This window comes from Coregonus clupeaformis, unplaced genomic scaffold, assembly GCF_020615455.1.
Source record: "Coregonus clupeaformis isolate EN_2021a unplaced genomic scaffold, ASM2061545v1 scaf1692, whole genome shotgun sequence".
NCBI classification, from domain to species: Eukaryota; Metazoa; Chordata; class Actinopteri; order Salmoniformes; family Salmonidae; genus Coregonus; species Coregonus clupeaformis.
In genome coordinates this window covers 82,242-99,522 of record NW_025535146.1, presented here as the reverse complement: position 1 = coordinate 99,522, position 17,281 = coordinate 82,242, and the positions used below count along the sequence as shown (strand labels likewise).

Genomic DNA, 17,281 nt, shown 5'->3' with positions numbered 1-17,281 from the left:
CACACCGCCCAAAGTCTGGAAAGCACTAAGACTGGAATACCCGGCGAGAATTGACCCCAAGTCACTGAAAGGGGGGGACACTGGGAGAAACTGAGAATCCAGCTGCCTATCTACATGAACAGATGAAACGATGGAGACTGGAAACGGAACGAGATCCAGAAGGGGACCCACTGATGACAACTCTATTCGAAACTCCATAATAGAGGCAATGCCCCAATCAGTAAGAAGCAGGCTGGAGGATGTGGTGGACTAACCTCAAAGACACACAAAAGAATTATGTGACCGTGTGATACATGCAGTAGAAAAACACAGAAAGGATGAACAGAGACTTATGGAGCAGGGGAGAGACATTCAGAGGAAACTGACTCAACTCCAATTGGAAGAACTGACAAACAGAGGGAAGAAGAAAATCCAGGCCCCAGTAACAGCACCTGCGAATGAAACAGGAATGATGGCTGCAGTTACTCCAGGAGGGCCATGTCTGCCTCCCCGCGCCACAGGCCCAAGTACAACCCACAGTACCAGTAGTGAATGTGTATGCACAACAACCCCGGCAATGGAATAATAACAATAAACAACAAAAATTTCAGCAAAATAATCCAAAAGGAGGAAATCAGGGCCCACAAGGGCAACCTGGAATTTGCTGGGGATGCCAGCAGCAAGGGCATATCAGACGAAACTGCCCCACAAACCCCTGGCAACAACAGGGGAACAAAAACCAAAATAATTGGAAGCAACCTGGCGGCTGGCAACAAAATCAGCAACAAATCCAAGGTCCTGTGAATCCATGGGCTGGGCCTAATCAGGGGTACTAGGGGTGCCCAGAGAATCCTACCGGGAGGGTCAGTTTACAGTACTAACTACACAAGCTGATCAAGAACCTATGCTGCAGGTTCATATAGAGAACAGTGGCACACCTATGATGGTTGATACTGGAGCCACTTACACTTGTGTAAGTCCAAATTATGCCTCTCACCTCCCCATGTCTGGCAAATATGCAAAAACTATAGGATTCTCGGGACAAACGCAGTTAATTCCAATGACAGCTCCAGTTCGTCTGACAGCGGATGACAAATCCGCAACCCTCCCTATACTTGTATCAGAACACACCCCTGTCAATCTATTGGGAAGAGATGCCCTATGCAAAATGGGTATACAAATTCGATGTTCCTCTGAAGGAGTAATTATAGAGAGGGCAGGGTTAAACTTACAAAAGGTAATGAAACAGGATACAGCAAATGTCTATTGTTTAGGGGATATTGAGACAGAAGTAGATAGAGTAGTAAAGAAATGGGGTAGGTTTATTCAGGCTCAGTTACCAGAAGCGGAAAGAGGAAAGTCAGAATTTCACTGCACCATGCAATATGATCCCTATCGTGATGATCTTTTAGAGCAACTGTGGTTGTTAAATACAAATGGGAAATCAGTACATATAATGTCTCAGTACATAATTATAGGAAAACAAGGAGCAGCAATGGAGGTGACGGACATGGATGGCTCAGACTTTGTGGCAAAATGGTATAATGTTTCTGAAGCTGCCCCACACATTACCTTGCTGGTGAACAAGGGAATGGAGGCTAAGGATTTGGGCACCATGATGATGCGAGCAAAAACAATTCAATGGAACAAAACAGAAAATCCTCTGATTTATCACTCGAAAGATAAAGCCTTAATCAAGATACACCATACTACAATAATGACTGGGGACCCCAGGGCAGTGGAAGTTACATCCCAACAGCTAACACAGCTAGGGGAAGTAACAGAATTTGAGGACAAGCTAAAACAGGAAATGGAGAAAAACATACCTCAGGAGGTATGGTCACAACATGATACAGATGTTGGATTGGTAAAATCGGCAAGTCCTGTGTTTGTCAAAACAAAGCCACATGTTAAGCCCACTTGGAGGGCTCAATACTATATGAAACCTGAAGCAGAAGAGGGCATCAGTGGCACAATTGAAGGACTGATAAAAGCAGGAGTACTATTAGAAACACAAAGTTGTTGTAACACACCCTTTGTTGCCGGTCCTTAAAGCAGATGGGAAAACGTGGAGGCTGGTACATGATTTAAGGGCCATAAATGAAATAGTACAAGATTGGCCTGCTGATGTTCCAAACCCTCATACGCTACTCACCAATGTTCCCCCAGAAGCAAAGTACTTCACAGTGATTGACCTATGTGGAGCATTTTTAGTATGCCCTGGCAGAAGAATGCAGACACTTGTTTGCATTTACCTACAAAGGTAAACAACTTACATATACTCGATCTCCACAGGGATTTAAGCATTCTCCTCATGTGCTCAATCGGGTGTTAAGAGTAGATCTAGAAGATCTAATACTTGAAGGAACATTGATCCAGTACGTGGATGACCTGTTGATCTGCGCTCCCTCCTTAGAACAATGCCATGCTGATTCTATTAAGGTTTTAAAGCGACTGGCAGAAGGAGGACACAAGGTGTCAAAAAAGAAACTTCAGTATTGCCAATCTCAAGTTGAATATCTAGGAAGAACAATTGCACATGGAACAAAGGCAATAGCACCAGGACAATTGGAAGGAATCAGCAAGGCACCACTACCTCAAACAGTTGCTCAGATAATGACGTTCTTAGGGATGACTGGATTCAGCTCAGACTGGATAGAGGAGTATGCAGTTAAATCTGCTCCTCTGCGAGAAATCATCAAAGAAGCAGGACAACTAGACCTTAGAGCAAGCCTGGAATGGAACAGTGATGCATTGACTGCGTTCGAAACAATAAAGAAGGAAATACAGTCAGCTCCGGCTCTATCAGCCCCAGATTACACAAAACCATTCTTGTTGTATGTGGCAAATAGATGTGATAGGTATGCAACAGCGGTACGTATTATAGTTCTAAACTAGATTCTGTTGCCCAGGGATATCCACCCTGTTATCAAGGTCTAGCTGCATTACAATATGCATAAGACAAAGCGTCCACAATTACTATGGGATACCCGGTAATAATATATACACACCATAAAATAGTGGAACTAATAGAACAAGGGAAGTTTGTCCTTACCAATGCTAGAACTTTGGAATACTTGACTCTCTTGACCTATCCAGATGTTTCCATTAAACGATGCAGTACAGTAAACCCAGCTGAAAGAATCCCCTTAGAGTTTGAGGGGCAAGCACATGACTGTGTAGCAGATTCATTGACATTTACTCAACTAAGGCCAGACTTAGAGTCAACCCCGTTGTCCAGCCTAGGGGAAGAGTGCATAGAAGAGTATTTTGTTGATGGATCCTGTTATAAAGATAATGTGGGAAATCATGCAGGCTAGTGCAGTAGTGCAAAAACAAGGAGAACGTTTCAAAGAGGTGATAGCAGAGTACTGTCCACAGCCATGCTCAGCCCAGTTGGCTGAACTAAAGCACTCACTGCAGCTTGCATCCTAGAAAACGAAAAACTGTTAATATCTATACTGATTCAGCATATGCACATGGGGTGTGTCATCTATTTGGGGCAGTCTGGAAGCAGCGAGGGTTCAAGAAAAGCGATGGTACACCCATACAACACCACGAGCAGATTGTGGAATTAATGATGGCGTTAATGTATCCCACTAAATTGGCGATAGTGAAATGTCAGGCGCATAGAAAAGGAAAAGGATTTATAACTAAAGGAAACAATGCAGGTGATGAAGCTGCAAGAAAGGCATCTAGATGCACTGTTCCAGTGTTAACAGCACCAATGGTCATTATTGAATCCATGCCACAGCCAGACGATATAATAAGGATGCAGGAAAGAGCAGGACCTTATGAACAGACTATGTGGCACCAAAGAGGGGCCACCAAAGATGTGAAGGGATTATGGAGGTCTCATGAAGGAACCATAGTAGCACCCATTGTGTTGCTCAGCTTACTGATAACTTACGCGCATGGTTTTGACCATTGCGCAAGGGGGGAAATAGTAAGGAAAATTAAAAAACAAGGATACTGGTCTCCATACCTACAGGCAACAATAGATGAGGCATTAGCAAGATGTGAGGTGTGTGCACAAAACAATGTAAGGAAAGGAATAACAACGCCTATAGGGCACATACCGGTTCCTGAAGGACCATTTCGACATTTAGTCATGGGACTATGTAGATATGATAAAAAAGGTGAATGGCAAAAGGTACATGCTAGTAATCATAGATAGATTCAGTAGATGGGTAGAAGCGGTACCCTCAGTAGATCTAGGATCAGGAACAGTAATCAAATTTCTAACTAGGAGAAGTAATACCCAGATTCGAATACCAACAGAAATCAGTTCAGACAATGGATCAGCGTTTATTCAGAAAACAGTGAAGCAAGTATTACAGCAGCTAAGGATTAAGCAAAGATTAGGTGTGTGTATTGGCCGCAATCTCAGGGGATGGTTGAGAGAATTAATGGCACCCTCAAGGCTAAACTGAATAAAATCTGTGCTAGTGCAAAGCTCAATTGGGTGGATGCACTACCACTAGCATTGATGAGTTACTCGCATGCAAACTAACAGAAATACGCATCTAACCCCGCATGAAATGCTTCCGGGTCGACCCATGCCAGTGCCAGGTCTAAGAGGGCCCTACAAAGGACCCTCATTGGAACAATTAGAGATGGAACTTAAAGCATATGTAAGACAACTAACTGCTATACATAAAGTGATCTATCTCCAGGAAAAAGGGCGAGAACGGAACCTGGACCAGAGGAGCCAGGGCCAGTGATTCCAGGAGATCAAGTCTACATCCGAGTGTTTCTAGGAAGTGGAACGAGCCCAGGAGAGAAGGACCATATACGGTGATCCGAACGCGCCCACAGCAGTACAGGTGGAAGGAAGCACGACGTGGTACCATCTAAACCACTGCACCAGGGTCCCGAAGAGAACCGGTCTGCCATCGGCGAGCCATGGGGAAGAGGAGGATGTCGAGGCACCAGATGGAGTCCAAGAAGAAGAAGCATGCACGAGTCCAAGTGCCAACGTCCGAAGGACAACAGGCACTCCCACCTGAAAATCCGGAGAGTCGGGAGGTGGGGCCTGATGATGTGGGAATACTGCTGATAGGATGCCTGCATTGGCAGATCCCCCAAACACAAGCAGACACCCAGGGAGTGGAGGGACAACAGGAGAAGGAGGAAAAAGCAATCTTTCTACCATTGAAGGAAGAGACTCCTCTGCTGTTGAGGAAAGAGACTTTCCCACAATTGACTTCTCTGCCCTCACATGATCTCCGACAATTTAAGAACTGTGGAATTGCTCTAACGGTAATAGCAGTTAACCTAGGAGAGATGGTGGTGGGTCTGCCTACAACTATACAATATTCTGGAGATAGTCTTACTGAGCCAGGAAGAATTGCTGTTGTAAACAAATAACAAGTATCGTATACAGGATGGCCTAGATTGGGGAAATGTCAGATTGAAGGATATGTAATGTTTTAGAATAAAATGTCTAAAAAATCATTGTGTAGAAGTTGAGCCAAAAGTAAATAGACATGGAAAAATAATGGATATAAAACAAGCTAAACATCTCATGATTCCATCAGTGCTTAAGAAATTGGCCCCTAAAGTTAGATTGAAGAATAGAATAAAAAAGCATGTACCATTGGGGATAGCTCGAACTAGTATTTCTATTCCAGCGCAAGTACTGACAGTTGAAGAAACTCAAAGATCCTTTTCAATACGTAGGATAAAACCTCTGCCAGAAAAATCACTTTGTGGGTGGGCTAAACATCAAACAAGAGGAAAAGCAATCTGGGATGAATATGGCTGCCAAATAGAAGTTAACAAAGGAGACACTAGTTGGGAAATTACCTTTAAGGAATTGACTCAAGAAAAGAATGCAAAGTACATATTGGAAATAGATAGTGTTAAAGGGTTAGAAGGAAATAGTATAACAACAATGGACATTGATCCTATTTCCAAACACCAATCTAGACAGGAGGAAGAACCTGAAATAGTTAAGGTAACTATGACCACTACCCAAGGACCACTAATTACTATAGCAGTTGAACCAACAAAGACAGGATTAGAAAAAATAGGAACAAATGGGTTTTTCAAAATGTATGGGATTCTTAAACAAACTGGGGAAGTCAGGAAAATAGACAATCTACCTCAGCCCCAACATTAATACCGAAAGTAATAATAGCATCACCAAAAATAGAAAGGCTATGGGAGGGAGCCATGCAAAATGATTGGTACAAATGGGCACAATATTCAGCTAAAATAATTAATAGAAAAGCTAATTGTTTAGTATGTGCTCCTTCTCCATTAAAAAGAATTGATAGTAATACCAAGTCCACACAGTTACAAGGACTGTGCTAACTTCCAACGAAGCTACTGTCATCTTAAAAAGAGGGGAAAAAGGCCCTACTGTCCTGCAGAATGTTTATAATTTTTGGGAAATCCCTATCATTACAGATTCTATAATCAAGCAGGATGGGGAGAGTGGTGTAAAAAATTTGATATCAGAATAGAGCCCAGAAAAATGGAAGCACCGGAAAAATACCGTATAGACTATAATCTAAATTATGAATGCTACAATAAAACGGATGGGGAGCACGATTTGGGAAAATTTAAGGGAAAGTGTGAGACCACATGGCACCTAAATAATGATACGTCCTGGAATGCAGATACCCCCTACAGAGCAGTTTATCAGGCAGCAGGATCAAGTACTGGGGTAATAGCTACAAATGGAGGGTCGGGTGACCCTGGGAATGTGAGAAGCAAACACTGGCAATGCCATTGATTTCTCCTTATGAGGATCAATCGGTGGCAGTGGCAGATTTCTTTTGGGAATGTGGAGGACAAAGGATTAGAGCTACTTTGCTTAAAGGATGGAAGGGAGTATGTAGCTAGAGTACAAATGCTTCAGGAGGTGGTTATATCGGAGTGGGAGGTAGACCAAACAACAAATAGGGATGCACAGAATAATTATAAAAGGGTAAAAAGATCATATGAACATGACCCCAGTGTATATTTGGATGCAATAGGTCAACCCAGAGGAATTACAAATGAATATAAGGCAAGAGATGAAATTAAAGCAGGATTTGAATCAATATTTGTCTGGATTTCAACCAACAAAAACCTAGAATGGATCAATTATATTTATTATAATCAACAAAGGTTTATTAATTACACAGACTCTGCATTATCAGCTTTAGGAGAGCAAGTACAGGCTACCAGTAGAATGGCATGGCAGAATAGACAGGCTCTAAACTGGCTATTAGCGGAAAAAAGGTGGAGTTTGTGTTATGTTTGGAGATGAATGTTGTACTTTTTATCCCCAATAATACTGCCCCGGATGGTTCTTTCACTGAAGCAATTACTAAACTCAAGGGGCTACGAAAAGAGGTTAAGGATAATGCTGGGTATGATGCTCATGTTTGGGACTGGATGGAATTAACTTTGGGAAAATGGGGTGCAATGTTTACAAAAATGGCAATAATGATAGGAATATCACTTGTAGTAATGGGAGTAGTGTTTTGTTGTACACTACCTCTGTTAAAATCACTTTGATTCAAACCACAGTAAAACAAATGACTGCCTGCTCCCCACACAAGCCAGTGGTGTGCTGTCAGTCCGGCACAGCCGTGCCTGTTCCACTGGTGCCTGGTCCGGCACCCGGTCAGCTGCTCCACGCCGGAGCTAGAGCAACCGGCTCCACCAGTGTTCAGTTCAGCTCCGGTCAGCAGGGCCAGACCGGACCAGGGGTACTTTGGGGGGTTAGAGAGGGAGTGGGGATCCGCGCCTTTAGGGGGGGGGTACTGTCACGCCCTGGCTCTGGGGACACTTGTATGTTGAGCCAGGGTGTGAGTTTCCTTTGTGTATTCTAGTTGTTGTGTTTCTAGGTTGGCCAAAGTGGTTCTCAATCAGAGGCAACTAGTGTCAGCTGTTGCTGGTTGTCTCTGATCGGGAACCATATTTATTCAGTCTGTTTGCCACAGTGGGGTGTGGGATCTTGTTCCGTGTACACAGTGTGGTTTGTGTTAGACCGAGGACGTCACGTTATCGTTTGTTGTTTTTGTTCGTGTTATCATTCAAATTAAATAAATATGTTCACCTTCCACGCTGCGCCTTGGTCCTCTGTACCCGACGATCGTGACACTCTCACACTGAAGGGGGTACAAAAGGAAATCAATAACATGTTTAATACATATTCTAAATAACATATATATTTCTTTACCTAAACCCTCTTACACACTATTAACATAACAGGCTGGTAGCAGCACAGGGTTAATGGTTAGTGACTGTAATGTGTTGGTAGCAGCACAGGATTAATGGTTAGTGACTGTAACATGTTGGTAGCAGCACAGGGTTAATGGTTAGTGACTGTAATGTGTTGGTAGCAGCACAGGGTTAACGGTTAGTGACTGTAATGTGTTCATTTACATTTACATTTTAGTCATTTAGCAGACGCTCTTATCCAGAGCGACTTACAGTTAGTGAGTGCATACATTATTTTATTTTTCATACTGGCCCCCCGTGGGAATTGAACCCACAACCCTGGCGTTGCAAACGCCATGCTCTACCAACTGAGCTACATCCCTGCCGGCCATTCCCTCCCTACCCTGGACTGACGCAGGCCAATTATGCGCCGTGTTGGTAGCAGCACAGGGTTAACAGTTAGTGACTGTAACATGTTGGGAGCAGCACAGGTACTACAGCGACTGAATGACTGCAACTCTTTACAAAGAGCTGCAGTTAGTTTCAGAATGGGGTGGCAAGTGTAAGAATATTCAAGGTAAATACACAACGCAGAGAACTAGTGATCAAGAGAACTAGGGTTCAATGGAACTATTTGTTTTTCTTTAATTGTTAGGCCTACTGCTGCTAGGTAGCTCTCTCTCTGCTCTCCCCTCCCCTCTGTCTGTCCTGATTGCAGGAGTGAAGTCTGGTGTGCTGAGTCAGGGTTCCAGCTGCAGCTCATTCACCATAATCACCTCAGCCTTTAAGACCCGGTCAAACTTACCACTCATCGTCAGATCATAGTCAAGACGACCATGTTAGTCTCGCTGCCGACTCAACCCTGTTTGTTTTCACTCTTTGTGTTTTTGGCCTGTTCTATTTACTTTTCTCCCTGTGCCACAGATTGTTGGAACCTGACTCCTGCCTCCGCTTCACTCCTGCCACCACCATCCTGCTTTCCACTACCGGACCTCCCTTTTGGACTCACCACGGACACTAGGACATTACGGTACCACACCTGCCCTGATCTGGATCTGTTACCCTCCCTGTAACCTGGACTTGCTCTCCCCTATTATTGGAAACCTGGACTAATTGAACATTGTAAATAAATCTGTTAAACCTTCTCTGGCTTGGTGTAGTTGTCTGCATTTGGGTTCAAATCCAGTTAAATCATGACAGTAATGGGTAACTGAAGATTAATGGTTCAGGGACACGGGTTGTTTTTCAGTTAAACATCTGTTTACATTCTGTGTAGGAGTTCCAGTCCAGGACTCATAGCTACGTGTGGCAAGTTCTCATTGGTTCAAATTATCTACAGTGAGGGAAAAAGTGTTTGATCACCTGCTGATTTTGTACGTTTGCCCACTGACAAAGGAATGATCAGCCTATAAATTTAATGGTAGGTTTATTTGAACAGTGAGAGACAGAATAACAACAACAAAATCCAGAAAAACGCATGTCAAAAATGTTATAAATTGATTTGCATTTCAATGAGGGAAATAAGTATTTGACCCCCTCTCAATCAGAAAGATGTATGGCTCCCAGGTGTCTTTTATACGGGTAATGAGCTGAGATTTGGAGCACACTCTTAAAGGGAGTGCTCCTAATCTCAGCTTGTTACCTGTATAAAAGGCACCTGTCCACAGAAGCAATCAATCAGATTCCAAACTCTCCACCATGGCTAAGACCAAAGAGCTCTCCAAGGATGTCAGGGACAAGATTGTAGACCTACACAAGGCTGGAATGGGCTACTAGACCATCGCCAAGCAGCTTGGTGAGAAGGTGACAACAGTTGGTGCGATTATTCGCAAATGGAAGAAACACAAAATAACTGTCAATCTCCCTCTGCCTGGGGCTCCATGCAAGATCTCACCTCGTGGAGTTGCAATGATCATGAGAATGGTGAGGAATCAGCCCAGAACTACACGGGAGGATCTTGTCAATGATCTCAAGGCAGCTGGGACCATAGTCAACAAGAAAACAATTGGTAACACACTACGCCGTGAAGGACTGAAATCCTGCAGCGCCTGCCAAGATCCCCCTGCTCAAGAATGCACATATACATGCCCGTCTTTGCCAATGAACATCTGAATGATTCTGAGGAGAACTGGGTGAAAGTGTTGTTGTTAGATGAGACCAAAATGGAGCTCTTTGGCATCAACTCAACTCGCCGTGTTTGGAGGAGGAGGAATGCTGCCTATGACCCCAAGAACACCATCCCCACCGTCAAACATGGAGGTGGAAACATTATGCTTTGAGGGTGTTTTTCTGCTAAGGGGACAGGACAACTTCACCGCATCAAAGGGACGATGGACGGGGGCCATATACTGTCAAATCTTGGGTGAAAACCTCCTTCCCTCAGCCAGGGCATTGAAAATAGGTCGTGGATGGGTATTCTAGCATGACAATGACCCAAAACACACGGCCAAGGCAATAAAGGAGTGGCTCAAGAAGAAGCACATTAAGGTCCTGGAGTGGCCTAGCCAGTCTCCAGACCTTAATCCCATAGAAAATCTGTGGGGGAACTGAAGGTTCGAGTTGCCAAACGTCAGCCTAGAAACCTTAATGACTTGGAGAAGATCTGCAAAGAGGAGTGGGACAAAATCCCTCCTGAGATGTGTGCTAACCTGGTGGCCAACTACAAGAAACTACTGACCTCTGTGATTGCCAACAAGGGTTTTGCCACCAAGTACTAAGTCATGTTTTGCAGAGGGGTCAAATACTTATTTCCCTCATTAAAATGCAAATCAATTTATAACATTTTTGACATGCGTTTTTCTGGATTTTTTTGTTGTTATTCTGTCTCACTGTTCAAATAAACCTACCATTAAAATTATAGACTGATCATTTCTTTGTCAGTGGGCAAACGTACAAAATCAGCAGGGATCAACTACTTATTTACCTCACTGTATACATTGAAGCTGAAACGGAATACTTTGTATTAAACCCTACAACTCATCCAGAATGCCACAGCCCGTCTGGTGTTCAACCTTCCCAAGTTCTCTCACGTCACCCCCTCCTCCGCACACTCCACTGGCTTCCAGTTGAAGCTCGCATCCGTTACAAGACCATGGTGCTTGCCTATGGAGCAGTGAGGGGCAGCACCTCCGTACCTTCAGGCTCTGATCAGTCCCTACACCCAAACGAGGGCATTGCGTTCATCCACCTCTGGCCTGCTGGCTCCCTTCCTCTGCGGGAAGCATAGTTCCCGCTCAGCCCAGTCAAAACTGTTCGCTGCTCTGGCACCCCAATGGTGGAACAAGCTCCCTCACGACGCCAGGACAGCGGAGTCACTCACCACCTTCCGGAGACATTTGAAACCCCACCTCTTTAAGGAATACCTGGGATAGGATAAAGTAATCCTTCCACCCCAAATAAAAAAATATATAAATAAAAATAAAAAATTAATTATTGTAAAGTGGTTAACCCACTGGCTATAGGGTGAATGCACCAATTTGTAAGTCGCTCTGGATAAGAGCGTCTGCTAAATGACGTAAATGTAAATGTATTGGGCCATTGGCCCAATTTTACTGCAATGAATTCTAATTGGTCAACCACAGGTTAGGCTTGGATATAAAATACATCCTGTCTCTTTGTTCAATGGAGAAACCTGAGCAGCAGCTAATGAGGATCCATAATAAATACAAATACAAAATACAAATACAGGGTTAACGGTTAGTGACTGTAATGTGTTGGTAGCATCACAGGGTTAACGGTTAGTGACTGTAACGTGTTGGTAGCAGCACACGGTTAATGGTTAGTGACTGTAACATGTTGGCAGTGTGGTATCTGAGGAATTTATGACTTTGCTAACATTTTCAAATGGTATCTGAGAGGATGTTTATTCAGCTTAGAGGAGCATCTGGGGAGCAGTTTCATGGGGGCACCCCATAGAACAGAGGAAGTATGTTGTGTGGAGACAGGTGATTGGTCTGTATGGGAAACCACCCATATCATGGTAAAGATTATAAAATACTTGGTTGAGACAAAGGAAGTCAGAACAAACATATTATTTTGGGTCGCTGTTCTCCAGATGCCTGCAGACATCTGTAAACTTATGCTGAAATCTTGTGATATAAATAAACCTTTATAATCAAAGTACAGTGTAAGCGGACTCCTTGGTCTCACAGCAAAGATTAGCATTATTCTTTATAAACAACAGTAGCAGCACACGGTTAATGGTTAGTGACTGTAACATGTTGGGAGCAGCACTGGGTTAATGGGTAGTGACTGTAATGTGTTGGTAGCTGCACAGGGTTAATGGTTAGTGACTGTAATGTGTTGGTAGCTGCACAGGGTTAATGGTTAGTGACTGTAATGTGTTGGTAGCAGCACAGGGTTAATGGTTAGTGACTGTAATGTGTTGGTAGCAGCACAGGGTTAATGGTTAGTGACTGTAATGTGTTGGTAGCTGCACAGGGTTAATGGTTAGTGACTGTAATGTGTTGGTAGCAGCACAGGGTTAATGGTTAGTGACTGTAATGTGTTGGTAGCTGCACAGGGTTAATGGTTAGTGACTGTAATGTGTTGGTAGCAGCACAGGGTTAATGGTTAGTGACTGTAATGTGTTGGTAGCAACACAGGGTTAATGGTTAGTGACTGTAATGTGTTGGTAGCAGCACAGGGTTAATGGTTAGTGACTGTAATGTGTTGGTAGCAGCACAGGGTTAATGGTTAGTGACTGTAATGTGTTGGTAGCTGCACAGGGTTAATGGTTAGTGACTGTAATGTGTTGGTAGCAGCACAGGGTTAATGGTTAGTGACTGTAATGTGTTGGTAGCTGCACAGGGTTAACGGTTAGTGACTGTGTGCATTGAGTGCTGTGTATCCTCTCTTGTAATCTTTCAATGTGGCATGATGTTACTTGGTAAAGTCCTTGGAATTATCATGAATTTCTTAGTGAATTATGTCATTTTAATTCCGTAGAAGACGGAAGAATGCGGGTCAGAGTACATTTTACATTTACATTTTAGTCATTTAGCAGACGCTCTTATCCTGAGCGACTTACAGTTAGTAAGTGCATACATTTTCAAACTACAGTGCATTCGGACAGAATTGGTTGAGAGAATGTCAAGAGCTGCAAAGCTGTCATCAAGGCAAATGGTGGCTATTTTGATTAATCTAAAATCTAAAATATATTTTGATTTGTTCAATACTTTTTTGGTTACTACATGATTCAATATGTGTTATTTCATAGTTTTGATGTCTTCACTATTATTCTACAATGTAGAAAATAGTGAAAATAAAGAAAAACCCTTGAATGAGTAGGTTTGTCCAAACTCTTGACTGGTACTGTATATATATTTTCTTCTAAATGGCAGACATGGAATTTTACTTGGAGGGGGTACATAAGGCAGTCATGTTTTTATTAACAATTTTGTATTAAACGTATAAATAACTATTGGGATTGACAGAGACAATAGGCTTTACAGACAACATATTTTGCAGATGTATACACTGAAAGAGATAATATGTGAATAAAACAAAACATAAATCTAAAGAAAGTAGCAAGAAATTAACAGCAACTCTGTCACCAGGTCAATAATAACTGTCTATTTCCAGTAAAGCTATTGCATCACCTGTCCCTCCCTGGATAAATATGGTAATGATGCCAGCAGCCTCTGTCCCTCCCTTTGCCCTCCCTTCCCCTAGATAAATATTGAGACATGAAGACGCTATAAAGCGCTGCTCACATGGACACAGCAACAAGACTTCAACAGGTACCTGGCTGTATTTGTGCTTACCTTCTCTCCAAACTAAATGTGTTAACTGTTGTTCTGCTGTTTGGAATAAAGAAAATGTCTAAGTGTGTTTAAAGATGTTTTCCATAACTTGAGTTAACCTTTATCTGTTTTGTCTTGCATAGAGGACATCAGGCAGCCATCTACAATCTAGAGGACATCAGGCAGCCTTCTACAATCTAGAGGACATCAGGCAGCCTTCTACAATCTCTGTAAGTGTATTCTACTTGACTTACATCTAATGTTATATTTACTGCTTATCAAAATTGTGGATTTTATTTTATTAGGCCCTTTTTAGCCCACCATTTTCACCTAAAATGACATACCCAAATCTAACTGCCTGTAGCTCAGGACCTGAAGCAAGGATATACATGATACCATTTGAAAGGAAACACTTTGAAGTTTGTGGAAATCTGAAATTAATGTAGGAGAATATAACACATTAGATCTGGTAAAAGACAATACAACCCCCCCCAAAAAAATACTATTTTTTAATCACCTTTGAAATGCAAGAGAAAGGCCACAATATTATATTGAAGTTTAGGCGCAATTTAGATTTTGGCAACTAGATGGAAGCAGTGTGTGTGCAAAGTTTCAGATTGATACAGTGAAGCATTGCAATACTGGACAATTCTTTATCAAGTCTGCCCAAATGTGCCCGAATTGGTCAATTGATACATTTTCAAGTACAACTATAGAGAACATACAAAAATGATATGGTAATACAAAATGTAAGTTTACACACCCAGGAATGTCATACATGATGGATCATTAGCTTATACACTAACTTTCACACATCTAGATGGCCGGGCAGGGTGGGTGTGGAGCCAGAGAGAATCCAGTTCCTACATTTGAATATAAAAATTGATTTTATCAAACAAAACTATGCTACTTTTTCTCTCTGGGACCCTTAGGATGACAAATCAGAGCAAGATTACTGAATGTAAGTACATTATTTACTTTCAGAAGTGAATGTATCAAACCAGTTGCCGTGATACGTTTTTTGTTGTTGTGCACTCTCCTCAAACAATAGCATGGTCTTTTTTCACTGTAATAGCTACTGTAAATTGGACAGTGCAGTTAGATTAACAAAAATGTAAGCTTTCTGCCCATCTAATACATGTCTATGTCCTGGACACAGTTGTGTCAAGTTGGCTGGATGTCCTTTGGGTGGTGGACCATTCTTGATACACATGGGAAACTGTTGAGCGTGAAAAACTTAGCAGCGTTGCAGTTCTTGACACAAACTATTATACCCTGTTCAAAGGCACTTAAATATTTTATCTTGCCCATTCACCCTCTGGATGGCACACAATCAATTTCTCAAATGTCTCAAGGCTTCAAAATCCTTCTTTAACCTGTCTCCTCCCCTTCATCTACACTGATTGAAGTGGATTTAAAAGGTGACATCAATAAGGGATGATAGCTTTCACTTGGATTCACCTGGTCAGTCTGTCATGGAAAGAGCAGGTGTTGATAACGTTTTGTATACTCAGTGTATATATAGTGTGTTCCTGTGTGTTTCGGATGTGTGTGTATCTATAGTGTGTTCCTGTGTGTTTCAGATGTGTGTGTATCTATAGTGTGTTCCTGTGTGTTTCAGATGTGTGTGTATATATAGTGTGTTCCTGTGTGTTTCAGATGTGTGTGTATATATAGTGTGATCGTGTGTGTTTCAGATGTGTGTATATATAGTGTGATCGTGTGTGTTTCAGATGTGAATATATAGTGTCATCGTGTGTGTTTCAGATGTGTGTAGCTATGATGGGAGTGGTCCTTCTGTTTCTGCTGGCTCTCTGGCCTGGAGGCAAGGTGGATGCTATCGATGAACAGGTCTTGGCTAATGTGGTACAAAATCTGGGGAAGGTGGGTGTTTTCTCTGTTCAATCATACTCTAAGTACTCCTAAATGTCTGTTAGACAGAATCATTAGGCATTATTTGAAATGTAAAATTTTGGGGGGAGATTTGAAGGTGCAAAGATAAAAAAATTCTTAACCTTCATATTATATTTTTGTTCTGTCTTGAATGTTTTGTCCACCGTTATAAAAACATGTTCAAACCGTGAACCTGGGACTGTCACGTTCGTTGAGAGACGGGTCAGACCAAGGTGCAGCGTGGTATGCGTACATATTCGTTAATTGAATAAAACACAGAACAAAACAACAAAACCAACGAAACGTGAAGTTCTACAGGCTAACATAAACAAGCCAAACACACAGAAACAAGATCCCAAAACTAAAGGTAGGCAAAATGGCTGCCTAAGTATGATCCCCAATCAGAGACAACGATCGACATCTGCCTGGGAACCACACCCAGCCAACGTAGAAATACATAACATAGAATCTAAACATAGATACATAGATTTTCACACCTGACCAAACCAACTAGAGAATAACAGGCTCTCAAGGTCAGGGCGTGACAGGGACAAACACTTAGCCCAGTAAATTAAGCCCCTGGGCTGCAGACAAGACATGCTAGTATAGACTGTATTGGTAGTATAGACTGTATTGGTAGTATAGACTGTATTGCTAGTATAGACTGTATTGCTGGTATAGACTGTATTGGTAGTATAGTCTGTATTGGTAGTATAGACTGTATTGGTAGTATAGACTGTATTGGTAGTATAGTCTGTATTGCTAGTATAGACTGTATTGCCAGTATAGACTGTATTGCTAGTATAGACTGTATTGGTAGTATAGTCTGTATTGCTAGTATAGACGGTATTGCCAGTATAGACTGTATTGCTAGTATAGACTGTATTGCTAGTATAGACTGTATTGGTAGTATAGACTGTATTGCTAGTATAGACTTTATTGCTAGTATAGACTTTATTGGTAGTATAGACTGTATTGGTAGTATAGACTGTATTGCTAGTATAGACTGTATTGCTAGTATAGATTGTATTGGTAGTATAGACTGTATTGCTAGTATAGACTTTATTGCTAGTATAGACTTTATTGGTAGTATAGACTGTATTGGTAGTATAGACTGTATTGCTAGTATAGACTGTATTGCTAGTATAGACTGTATTGCTAGTATAGACTGTATTGCTAGTATAGTCTGTATTGCTAGTATAGACTGTATTGCTAGTATAGACTGTATTGGTAGTATAGACTGTATTGCTAGTATAGACTGTATTGCTAGTATAGACTGTATTGGTAGTATAGACTGTATTGCTAGTATATACTTTATTGCTAGTATAGACTGTATTGGTAGTATAGTCTGTATTGCTAGTATAGACTGTATTGCTAATATAGACTGTATTGGTAGTATAGACTGTATTGCTAGTATAGACTGTATTGCTAGTATAGACTGTATTGCTAGTATAGACTGTATTGGTAGTATAGACTGTATTGCTAGTATAGACTGTATTGGTAGT

General features: G+C 41.9%; 1 long non-coding RNA gene across 1 annotated transcript; it reads left to right on the top strand.

Annotated features, from left to right (window-relative positions):
• Positions 1-13,818: 13,818 nt before the first annotated feature.
• Positions 13,819-15,755, top strand: LOC121544560. Its single transcript, XR_006659752.1, has 3 exons — positions 13,819-13,880; positions 14,027-14,113; positions 15,651-15,755. It is a non-coding gene; the product is annotated as an uncharacterized LOC121544560 (long non-coding RNA).
• The last annotated feature ends 1,526 nt before the right edge of the window (positions 15,756-17,281 follow it).